Consider the following 12,015-nt stretch of genomic DNA (forward strand, 5'->3'; position numbering starts at 1 on the left):
TTTTCATTCCTTTCTTCCGGCTATTGAGGCATGGGAGGTGGGCCCTGTGGCCTTGTCCAAGGCTCGCGAGTCTGTTGTTGCTTGGGCCTCAGTTCTGCACGGCTGATTTTGTCAAATATACTAACTGACCTCCTATGTCTTCGCTCTTGCTCATATGGAGGTGGGAAGTTATCATGGTTCAAAGGGACCTCGGTGGGTCGCCTAGAAGCATAGTTGGAATTATATCAACTTGTACTTCCCTTTCAAATGGACTTCTACCTCGGCTATAGTCCGGAGAGGCAACTCTCTGACTTTGAACTTCATCTTCTTCTTGGTAATGCCCTTGGGGGGCGTATGGAGGAATAGGGTAGCCTTCCTGGCCTTGCATTTGGGCCATGACTTCCCACATAGCCATGTTCTGGCTAGCAATGTCTCTCATGTTGGCTACCATGGTGGCCATTTCTCTTGATAACCGGGCTGTCACTTGCATTTCACCTCGTCTATGGTGGTGGTAGAGTTGGTGCCGAGCTCTGGGACAGCTGCTGGAGGTGGCACACCTGCGTTTTTCCTTACCCTTCTGGGGGGCATATCTTCGTTTGAACTCATTTTCTATATTTGACCTTCAGATTTTTGCTAATTTGTGGGGCTTCCTCTTGTTCTTTTTCAAGAACAAATCATTTTTCAATGAGGGTGCCTAAATGTTCCTCTTCAATAAACTTTCACCACAAGGTTGTTTGTGGTTATTGTATGGTTTCCCACAGACGGCGCCAATCTGTTCACCCCAGAATATGTTGCCAACAGATGCCGGACCCACCCGCGCACACATAAGTGAAAGTCCAACACGCTAAGACACGTGGACGGTCTAAAACAGACAGATCAAGGGCGTGGAAGTAGCTCAACGGCACGGGACGAGAGCGTTCGAAATTCGACGGGATGTTCGTAGATCGATTGTACAATAATTACCAATTGATGTTTGTAAATGTGTATGTAAGAATGTGTAAACTCGTATTGTGTTACAAGATAATAAGAGAGAGTTAAGTAAAATGTTGTTCCTTGTATTGATTCTTGCATTAGCCTTTGTATGGGGTACATGGGGGAGTATTTATAGTGTCACAAGTTAGATCGTGACCCTTGGTACCCCTTCATTTGGACAATTTACATGTCAAATTGTAGGCATTAGCCGCACCTAGCCTGCTATACATTTATTGATTGGCAGAGCCACCTCTACTAGTGATAAGACTTAACATTTACACTATATCAATCATTCAAGTAAGATCTTTGTGCGGAGGGTCTCTTGGGAGAAGTGTCTATGGAAGATGCTGCTTTGTGATTCGGAGGTTGTTGCCTCGGCTACAGAGCTTCGACCAATAGGGCCTCCTCCAATCACATAATACTTCCACTCAGGGCTTCGGCTCCATTTTGATGGTGCTTCCGCATCATGGCCTCAACTACTTTTCATAGTACTTTGGCATGAGAGCCTCGACCATACATACCACCTCGGCTGGAGTGTCACGTGGTTCGACATGAGTGGGCCATAGGCCCAGTGGGTTGGCCAACTGTGTCAACGCGTAACAGAATTAATCGAGTGATTGTGACTATTGTAATAGTTAAATTATTTAGATCGTATGTGGTTTTTTTTTTTAAAGGTTGAACCTCAATCTTGAGGGCACCCATCGCCCCGCCCCTAGAGTTTTGTGAGGGAGGTAAATCGTGGGATGTGTCATAACAGACCAGAGAACAAGAGCTGCCTATACACTACGCCTACAAGGAGTCCAATTCCATGTCTCAAGAATCGAACCCCCGCACTGCAGCTGCCAGCAAGACGTGAGATAACCTCACTCCTATCTTTTGCACCACTAGGCTATGTGCCGTGGGCATTATATGTGGTTATTTTGATTTGCTTGCGAACAGAGATAAGCTCGTTTTGTAAGAATAATTAAAATTGAGGCTTTCTAGAAAATTCTCAATAGAAAAGTGTAAGAGCATGTTGGGTTAAGCTAACAAAGAAGTAAACTTTTTAAGTATTTTTTCATCTTTATATATTTTTGAATAACGTATTTTTTTCCTTACTTTTAAATAAAAAAATGGTATTTGAATTAATGCTAAACAAATCATATTAAGAAAGAATTGTGGGAATATAGTTCCCAATTAACTCCAAGCACTTGTATTTGTCGTTTATCTTAGTAATGAGCTTGCACTATGCACAATCTAAACGAGTTACTACTTTCAAACCCATAACTTTAGTGCATGTTTGGCTAAGCTTAAATGGTTAGTCATAAGTCCATAAATAATTCTAAGTTAAATTTTTTTGCTAGTCAGTAAATATTTTTGAATTAAATTTTACATATTTCCAAATAAACTCTTTACTCTCAAAACTATTTTAAGTTTCACATCTCACATTGTTTTTATTTGAAAAATAATAATCAATACAAGGACATTTAGATCATTCCTCTTAACAATATTGGTCATTTAAGCCCTTATTTGATGTGGTTAAAATCTTGATAAAAATTTAAATTAAAATCGACAGTTAATTTTAACCACACATATTGTGAAATTTACAACTTTTTAACTACACGTCATCAACTTTTATCAAAATTTACTAAAAAAATATTTTTTAGCTACACCGAACAAGTGCTAAATATGATATCTAAGGCTAATAGCTCAAATAAGCAATTCGATATGTCTAAAGTTCAAATGAGCAGCTAAATTTCAATATTGCTAATCTCAAATGAGACCATCCTTGAAGGGAGATAGGTAACTTTTAGGAGGAAAAAATAATAAATAACATATCCAAACACATATTTAAAAGTACAAATTTGCTTAAAAATAACTTTTAAGCTTAGCCAAACATGCTCTAAGGTGGTCAACCTAGGAATCGACAAATCATTATATGCTTCGTATTTCAATTCTTGGAGGTAGCATCTTCAAAATTGGATATTTTTCAACCATTAGCTCTTTTGTGTTTTTCCATGTTTTTTAGTCTTCTCAACGTTAGGTGAATTGAGAAATAAAACGTTCGTGATGCTTTCTTCACAGACATTGATTAATGAATCAAGGTCATAATCCATTAAGTCAAGCAAAAGAAAGTTACACTTAAGGTGTATCTACCAAATAATTTGTCGAACAAGTTGAAGGAAGACAATGGTGCTATTCATAAGCGAGATATGCATGATAATTTTAATATTTAAGTAACTTCGAGAATTGAATTCAAGTATTTGTGTCTTGCTTTAATAAGACAATAAATAAAAAGCTTTTATGTCATTATTATATTCATTAATTTATAAATGATCTGAAATTTTATCCATAACAAATTATTCCCATTAGTTTTAATATATATAACGATTTTAATATGAATTTGCTAAGAGGGGTCACTTGGGAAAGTGGGTGCTTGTTTATTTATATGGATATAAAGACACGCATTTAGATACAAGATAATTACGTACGTGTAGAGATAAACTTGGAGTCGGAACAATTGCCTATAAAATATTAATAGAATTAATCGAGTGATTGTGACTATTGTAATAGTTAAATTATTTAGATCATATTTGGTTATTTTGATTTGCTTGCGAACAGAGATAAGCTCGTTTTGTAAGAATAATTAAAATTGAGGCTTTCTAGAAAATTCTCAATAGAAAAGTGTAAGAGCATGTTGGGTTAAGCTAACAAAGAAGTAAACTTTTTAAGTATTTTTTCATCTTTATATATTTTTGAATAACGTATTTTTTTCTTACTTTTAAATAAAAAAATGGTTTTTTAATTAATGCTAAACAAATCATATCAAGAAAGAATTGTGTGAATATAGTTCCCAATTAACTCCAAGCACTTGTATTTATCGTTTATCTTAGTAATTAGCTTGCACTATGCACAATCTAAACGAGTTACTACTTTCCAAACCCATAACTTTAGTTGTTTGGCTAAGCTTATAACGGTTAGTCATAAGTCCATAAATAATTCTAAGTTAAATTTTTTTGCTAGTCAGTAAATAATTTTAAATTAAATTTTGCATATTTCAAAATAAACTCTTTATTCTCAAAACTATTTTAAGTATCACGTCTCACATTGTTTTTATTTGAAAAATAATAATCAATACAAGGACATTTAATTCATTCCTCTTAACAACATTGGTCATTTAAGCCCCTATTTGATGTGGTTAAAACTTGATAAAAATTTAAATTAAAATCGACGGTTAATTTTAACAGCACATTTCATGAAACTTACAACTTTTTAACTACACATCATCAACTTTTATCAAAATTTACTAAAAAAATATTTTTTAGCTACACCGAACAAGTGCTAAATATGATATCTAAGGCTAATAGCTCAAATAAGCAATTCGATATGTCTAAAGTTCAAATGAGCAGCTAAATTTCAATATTGCTAATCTCAAATGAGACCATCCTTGAAGGGAGATAGGTAACTTTTAGGAGGAAAAAATAATAAATAACATATCCAAACACATATTTAAAAGTACAAATTTGCTTAAAAATAACTTTTAAGTTTACCAAACATGCTCTAAGGTGTTCAACCTAGGAATCGACAAATCATTATATGCTTCGGATTGCAATTCTTGGAGGTAGCATCTTCCAAATGGGATATTTTTTCAACCATTAGCTCTTTTGTATTTTTCCATGTTTTTAAGTCTTCTCAACGTTAGGTGAATTGAGAAATGAAACGTTCGTGTTGCTTTCTTCACAGACATTGATTAATGAATCAAGGTCATAATCCACTAAGTCAAGCAAAAGAAAGTTACACTTGTATCTACCAAATAATTTGTCGAATAAGTTGAAGGAAGACAATGGTGCTATTCATAAGCGAGATATACATGATAATTTTAATATTTAAGTAACAACGAGAATTGAATTCAAGTATTTTTGTCTTGCTTTAATAAGATAATAAATAAAAAGCTTATATGTCATTATTATATTCATTAATTTATAAATTATGTGAAATTTTATCCATGACAAATTATTCCCATTAGTTTTAATAAATATAACGATTTTACTAACGAATTTGCTAAGAGGGGTCTCTTGGGAAAGTGGGTGCTTATTTATTTATATGGATATAGAGATGCGCATTTAGATACAACGTAGTTACGTACGTGTAGAGATAAACTGGAGTAGGAACAATTGCCTATAAAACATTAATAGAATTAATCGAGTGATTGTGACTATTGTAATAGTTAAATTATTTAGATCGTATTTGGTTATTTTGATTTGCTTGCAAACAGAGATAAGCTCGTTTTATAGGAATAATTAAAATTGAGACTTTGTAGAAAACTCTCAATAGAAGAGTGTAAGAGCATGTTGGGTTAAGCTAACAAAGAAGTAATATTACTTTTACGTAATTTTTTATCTTTATATATTTTTGAATAAAGTATATTTTTTCTTACTTTTAAATAAAAAAAATGGTTTTTTAATTAATGCTAAACAAATCATATTAAGATCTCGTTTGGTACACATTAATGTGAAAATGAGAATGAAAAATATAATCGTTATGGACTCCACACATGAAATAGAAAGTCAAATATAGTGGTTTGATGTGATGGATAACGATAATATTTTTTATTTTAATAGACAAATAATGGGAAACAAATAGGGGCTAAGAAAGAATTGTGTGAATATAGTTCCCAATTAAGTCCAAGCTCTTTTATTTATCGTCTATCTTAGTAATTAGCTTGCACTATGCAGAATCTAAACGAGTTGCTACTTTCCAAACCCATTACTTTAGTGCATGTTTTGTAAAGATTTTTGGCCCCTGTTTGTTTATCATTAAAATGAAAAATATGACCATTATCTATCACATCAAGCCACCAAATTTGAATTTCTATCTCGTGTGTGGGGCCCATAACGGTTATATTTTTTCATTCTCATTTTTATAAAAATTGGAAACAAACGCCCCCTTATCAATAGATTAGCTTATATGTGAGAATAATTGTGTGTTAAATTAAAGATTATGAAATTTGGTTAAACCCAATTAAAAGTGATCTAATAAGATTTCGATTTTGGACCGTTATGCATTCAATTAAAGTGTGGGTTCTATATGTGTAGAAACCGGGTTTAGACACCTAATTCAATGATGAGCCAAATTAGGTCAAAGCGCATCGTTATATAAATATGGTTATGGTCCCTGAATCACACGTAGAGAAAATATTGTATTGTTCATTCTCTTCTGTATCCCATCACAGAGAGAAAAGGAGACTACGTATAGATTTGGAAGACTAAACCCCAAAATTCAATCATTGCATTAACCATGTCTGATTCATGTACGCTTCCGCTATAATCCTTGAATTTCTTGATGATCCAACATGAAAGATCCAGTTATTTAAAGTAATAAATTATCCTACAAGTGGTATCAGAGCCTTTTCATGTTGAATCATTGAGAATCGAATAATTTATTTGGTTCTTGCAATATTTTTTGGAGTTTTCGGATTTGACAATTTTTGGGATCTATATTTTGTTAAATTTGAAAACTTTTTTACGGTATAATTTTTCTTATTATCTTTCATAATCCGGATTAATTAGATGAGAAATTTTCAGATTATGAATGAGGAATTATAGGTTTTTTTTCTTTACAGTTTAAAAAAAAAAAAAATCGGGCTACTGCCGACAGCAGGCGCTGTGGGCCGGCGCCATTGCCCCAGGAAAAAGAAGGAAGAAATTCTTTAGGTTTTTAGTTTGGGTCATTTGGGAAGGGGCTTTCTCTGTAAATTAGATAATTTGAGGGCCCTGACTTCAATTAAGGTTAGGGTTATAATATTAAGGTTTCAGTCCCTAACATTTAAGGTGTATTCAAATTTGGGGCTTTAAGTTTTGGATTTAATAATTCAGTCCCTAAAATTTAAAATTATTTTATTTGGGCCATTAAAGTTCTAAATTTGAAAATTAAAGCCCTCAAACTTTAATAATTAATTCAAATTGGCCTCCAAACTTTTAATTTGTCTTAATTGGCCCACAAAGTTTTTAATTGATCAATTTTTGGCCCCTAAAGTTTTGAATTGATCAATTTGGGCCCCTAAAGTTTTGAATTGATCAATTTTTGGCTCCTAAAGTTTTAAATTTATTAATTTTGTCCCCTAAAGTTTGGAATTAATTAATTTTGCCCTCTTAAAGTCTTGAATTATTAACCCTAAAGCCCCTAAAGTTTAAAACTAAATAAAATATGCAAAATTGGTGATTCTCTTTCTCAAATTTTGGTATTAAGGACTCTTTTAAGAGATATAATATTCGAAAGTTAATTAAGTGAAGCAACATGTTGCCAAAACAACCTCTTTTGTGGAAATTGATTAACTTAGAATATTAAAATGTGTTTGTGTGTGTGTTATTCATGCGAATATTAATCGACCCAAAGGAAGGTCAATATTTGGCCGAATTTCACATGCACCCGTGGTGGTAAACATGTGATGATTATTTGGTTTAACGTGTAATCAATAAATCGGTCCAAAGAAAAGTTTATTGATTGACATGTATTTATTGTTAGTGTTTGATCACTACACCAAAAGTACCACTTACAAGTCAATATTTCTGTCCAAAGACTAGATATTAATGTTGTGCTAGGTATCTTGTGATGGGCCCAATCATTATTTGAAAATTATATTATTTGCATATTAAGGATATCCATGTGAACTATTCATAATAATTGTTATTTAATTCAGTTTCAAGCTCTGCTGCTAATATCTCTACTAGCATCAACTCAATTTCAATCCTTAATGGCACGAACTTCAAGTTATGGCAAGAGAATGTATTAATCATTCTCGGAGTCATGGACCTAGACCTTACTTTACGGGTCCATTAACCTACTAAACTTACTTATAAGAGTACCTCTGATGATAAGAGGGAGATGAAAAAATAAGAAAGATCAAACCGCATGAACTTAATGGTCATGAAACGTGCAATTCCATAACCATTTTCGGGGCACTATGTCTAATGAAGTAAACACGGCTAAGGTTTTCCTTAAGGACCTTGAGAAGAGATTTACTAAGAATGAAAATGTTGAAATTAGTACATTTTTGGCAAACCTTACTTCAATGAGCTATAAAGGAAAAGGGAAAAATGATAAGAAAGCTGCAGGTATAGCACCACAAAATAAACATCATAAGGAACAAACTAAGGGAGGTTGTTTCTTCTGTGGAGCTGCAAGTCATAAGAAGAAGAATTGTACTAATTATCACGCATGGCGTGTGAAGAAAGATATTCTTCTTCATTTAGTTTGTTCTGAGGTTAATTTAACTTCAGTATCTAGACACACATGGTGGATAGGTTCTGGTACAACAACTCACATTAGTGTGTCTATGCAAGGTTGCCTGAGTTGCCAAAATTTAGTGATGGTGAAAGATACATCTATGTTGGTGATAGCAAGATGGTGAAAATAGAAGTAATAGGAAAATCTAGATTATTGTTAAAGACTGGATTTTATTTGGATCTGATGAAACATTTAATATACTATTTTTTAGCCAGAATTTGATTTCTATTTCTACTTTGAACAAATCCGGTTATTCTTGTTCATTTAGGAATGGAAAATTCAGTTTGTTTCGTGATTCAAAATTGATTGGTTCTGATTCTTTATCAGGTTACGATAATCTTTATTCAATTGATACAATTATTTCTTTTAATGAAACCTTGCATGTAAGTACTCGAGATGTAAAGTAAAAATTAACCGGCGAAAATTCTGCCTCATTGTGGCACAAGAGATTAGGTTACATCTCTAAAAGGAGAATTGAGAGACTTGTGTCTGACGAGATTCTCGACCATTTTGACTTCACAAATTATGATGTGTGTCAACTGTATAAAGGGAAAGCAAACCAATAAAAGGAGATTTCAAGCCAATAGGACTGCGGACGTCTTAGAACTTATACATACGGATATTTGTGGACTATTCCCTACGGGTTCTGGAAACGGTCCACAATATTTTATAACGTTCATAGACGACTTTTCAAGATATGGTTACATATATCTCATTCATGTAAAATCACAGTCACTGGATGTGTTCAAAAACTATAAAGCCGAAGATGAGAACCAACTCGACAAAAGGATTAAAAGCATCAGATCTAACCGTGGTGGTGAATATTATGGCAGATATGACAATTTAGGTGAACAGCTTCCAGGACCATTTGCTAAATTCCTAGAGGAATCCGGTATCGTCCCATAGTGCACTATGCCGGGTTCGCCTACTATGAATGGTGTTGCTGAGAGATAAAACAGAACGCTTAAAGACATGGTGAGGAGTATGATTAGTCATTCTGTCTTACCAGAATCTCTCTGGGGTGAAGTATTAAAGACCGCAGCGTATATATTCAACACAGTTTCAACTAAGGTCACTGATAAAATCATATATGAGCTTTGGACGGCAAGAAACCTAGTTTGAAGCATATATATATTTGGGAGTGTCCAGCTGAGGCAAGGCCCTTATAAGTCAAATGAAAAGAAACTAGACACAAGGACCATCAGTTGCTATTTTATTGGATATTCTGAAAGATCCAGGGGTAACAAGTTTTATGATCCCACAACTAAGGTAATTTTCGAGAAAGGAAATTCTCGGTTCTTTGAGAATGTTGAGTTTGCGGGGGGAGAAAGGGTTGCGGGCTTTGTCTTTGAGAGGGAATATGTTGAAATTCCTTCAATTGCCATTGATAATGATCAGGTTTCTATCCTTGACATTGTTCACGAAGTAACTCCAAATCAAGACAATGTCATATCTCCCTCTCAAGGTTAACATATTATTTCAGAAGAACAAACTCTACAGCCTCAATAATCAATGCCATTAAGAAGATCCACTAAAAAGAGGAGAAGTGTTGTTTTGGATGATTACACCGTATTTCTCCAAGAACATGAAGTTGACATTAGAATGGTGGAAGATGATCCGATCAACTTCTGTAAGCCATGGAAAGTTCTAACTCTCAAAAGTAGCTCGATAACATGAATGAAGAGATAAAGTTCATGAAGGACAATGATGTATGGGACCTCGTTCCATTGCCTAAAGGTGCGAAACATATTGGTTGCAAATGGATATTTAAGACCAAGAGGGATTCAAAGGGTGATGTAGAGAGGTATAAGGCTCGTCTTGTCACAAAGGGCTTTACACAAAAAGAAGACATCGATTATAAAGAAACTTTCCTCCGATTTCTTCGACCAGAAAACTTTGTATCAGACGATGCAAAGTAAATGATTTATAAATTAAAGAAATCCATCTATGAACTCAAACAGACATCTCGTCAATGGTATTACAAGTTTCATCAAGTGACCATCTCATTTGACTTTGAGATGAATTTGGTCGATAATTGTATATATCACAAGTTTAGTGGGAGCAAGTATATTTTCTGGTTTTATATATCGATGACATATTGCTTGCCAACAACGATATAGACTTATTTCACAAAACTAAGAGATTTCTAGCAAAGAATTTTAGGATGAAAGATCTTAGTGACGCTTCTTTTGTATTAGGAATTCAGATACACCGAGATCGTTCTCGGGGTATTTTTGGATTATTACAAAAGAGTTATATCGAAAAGGTATTTAAAAAATATGGCATGCAAGATTGTAAACCAGGTGACACCTTTGTGGCTAAAGGAGACAAGTTTAACTTTAAGTTATTGCCCTAAAAATGACTTGAAAATTAAAGAAATGCAGAAGATTCCTTAATTCTCTGCTATAGGGAGTCTGATGTAAGCTCATATTTGTACGCGTTTGGATATAGCATATATTATTGGGATGCTAGAAAGATATATAAGTAACCCGGGAGTGGATCATTGGAAAACAGCCAAACGGGTCATACAGTATTTACAGAAAACAAAAGACTATATGCTCACATATAGGAGATCAGATCAGTTGGAAATCATGAGTTATTCTGATTCCGATTTCGCAGGATGTCAAGATAGTAGAAGATCCACTGCTATGGCCTATGAGGCATCAAACCGTGGACTATGGCTGCAAAATTTTGTCACTGGGCTGCATATTGTGGAAAATATAGAAAGACCATTCAAGATATTTTGTGATAATAAATCAACAGTGTTGTATTCCAATAATAGGAGTTTGACGAAGTTGAAACATATAGAGATCAAGTTCCTGACTGTTAAAGAAATAGTTCAGAGTGAACAGATGTCAATAAAGCACATCGAGACAAACTCCATGATCGCGGGTCCGCTCACTAAGGAATTGATACTCAAGGTCTTTCATGAGCACACTGCTCATATGGGTGTAATATCTCTTGAGAATATTTAGTTTCAGTAGGAGTTTGCATTTTTGTGCTAGATACATATACTGTCATTTTGGATACGATTTAAGATTAAAGTTATTTTCGGTTATAAGGTTTATATGGTTTATTATCTCTAAACTTGTTTAAAATGATCTCACTAAACTACAAAATTCAATCATTGCATTAACCATGTTTGATTCAGATACGCTTCCGTTATAATTCTTGAATTTCTTGATGATCCAACATGAAAGATCCAGTGATTTAAAGTAATAAATTATCATACATGTTTGGCTAAGCTTAAAATGGTTAGTCATAAATCCATAAACATTTTTACGTTAAATTTTTTTGCTAGTCAGTAAATAATTTTAAATTAAATTTTACATATTTCAAAATAAACTCTTTATTCTCCAAACTATTTTAAGTATCACATCTCACATTGTTTTTATTTGAAAAATAATAATCAATATAAGGACATTTAGATCATTCCTCTTAACAATATTGGTCATTTAAGCCCTTATTTGATGTGGTTAAAATCTTGATAAAAATTTAAATTAAAATCGACGGTTAATTTTAACCGCACATTTCATGAAACTTACAACTTTTTAACTACACGTTAGCAACTTTTATCAAAATTTACTAAAAAAATATATTTTTTAGCTACACCGAACAAGTGCTACATATGATATCTAAGGCTAATAGCTCAAATGAGCAATTCAATATGTCTAAAGTTCAAACGAGCAACTTCAACTTTTATCAAAATTTACTAAAAAAAATATATTTTTTAGCTACACCGAACAAGTGCTACATATGATATCTAAGGCTAATAGCTCAAATGAGCAATTCAATATG

The sequence above is a fragment of the Olea europaea genome, chromosome 19 (genome assembly GCF_002742605.1).
Source record: "Olea europaea var. sylvestris chromosome 19, O_europaea_v1, whole genome shotgun sequence".
NCBI classification, from domain to species: domain Eukaryota; kingdom Viridiplantae; phylum Streptophyta; class Magnoliopsida; order Lamiales; family Oleaceae; genus Olea; species Olea europaea.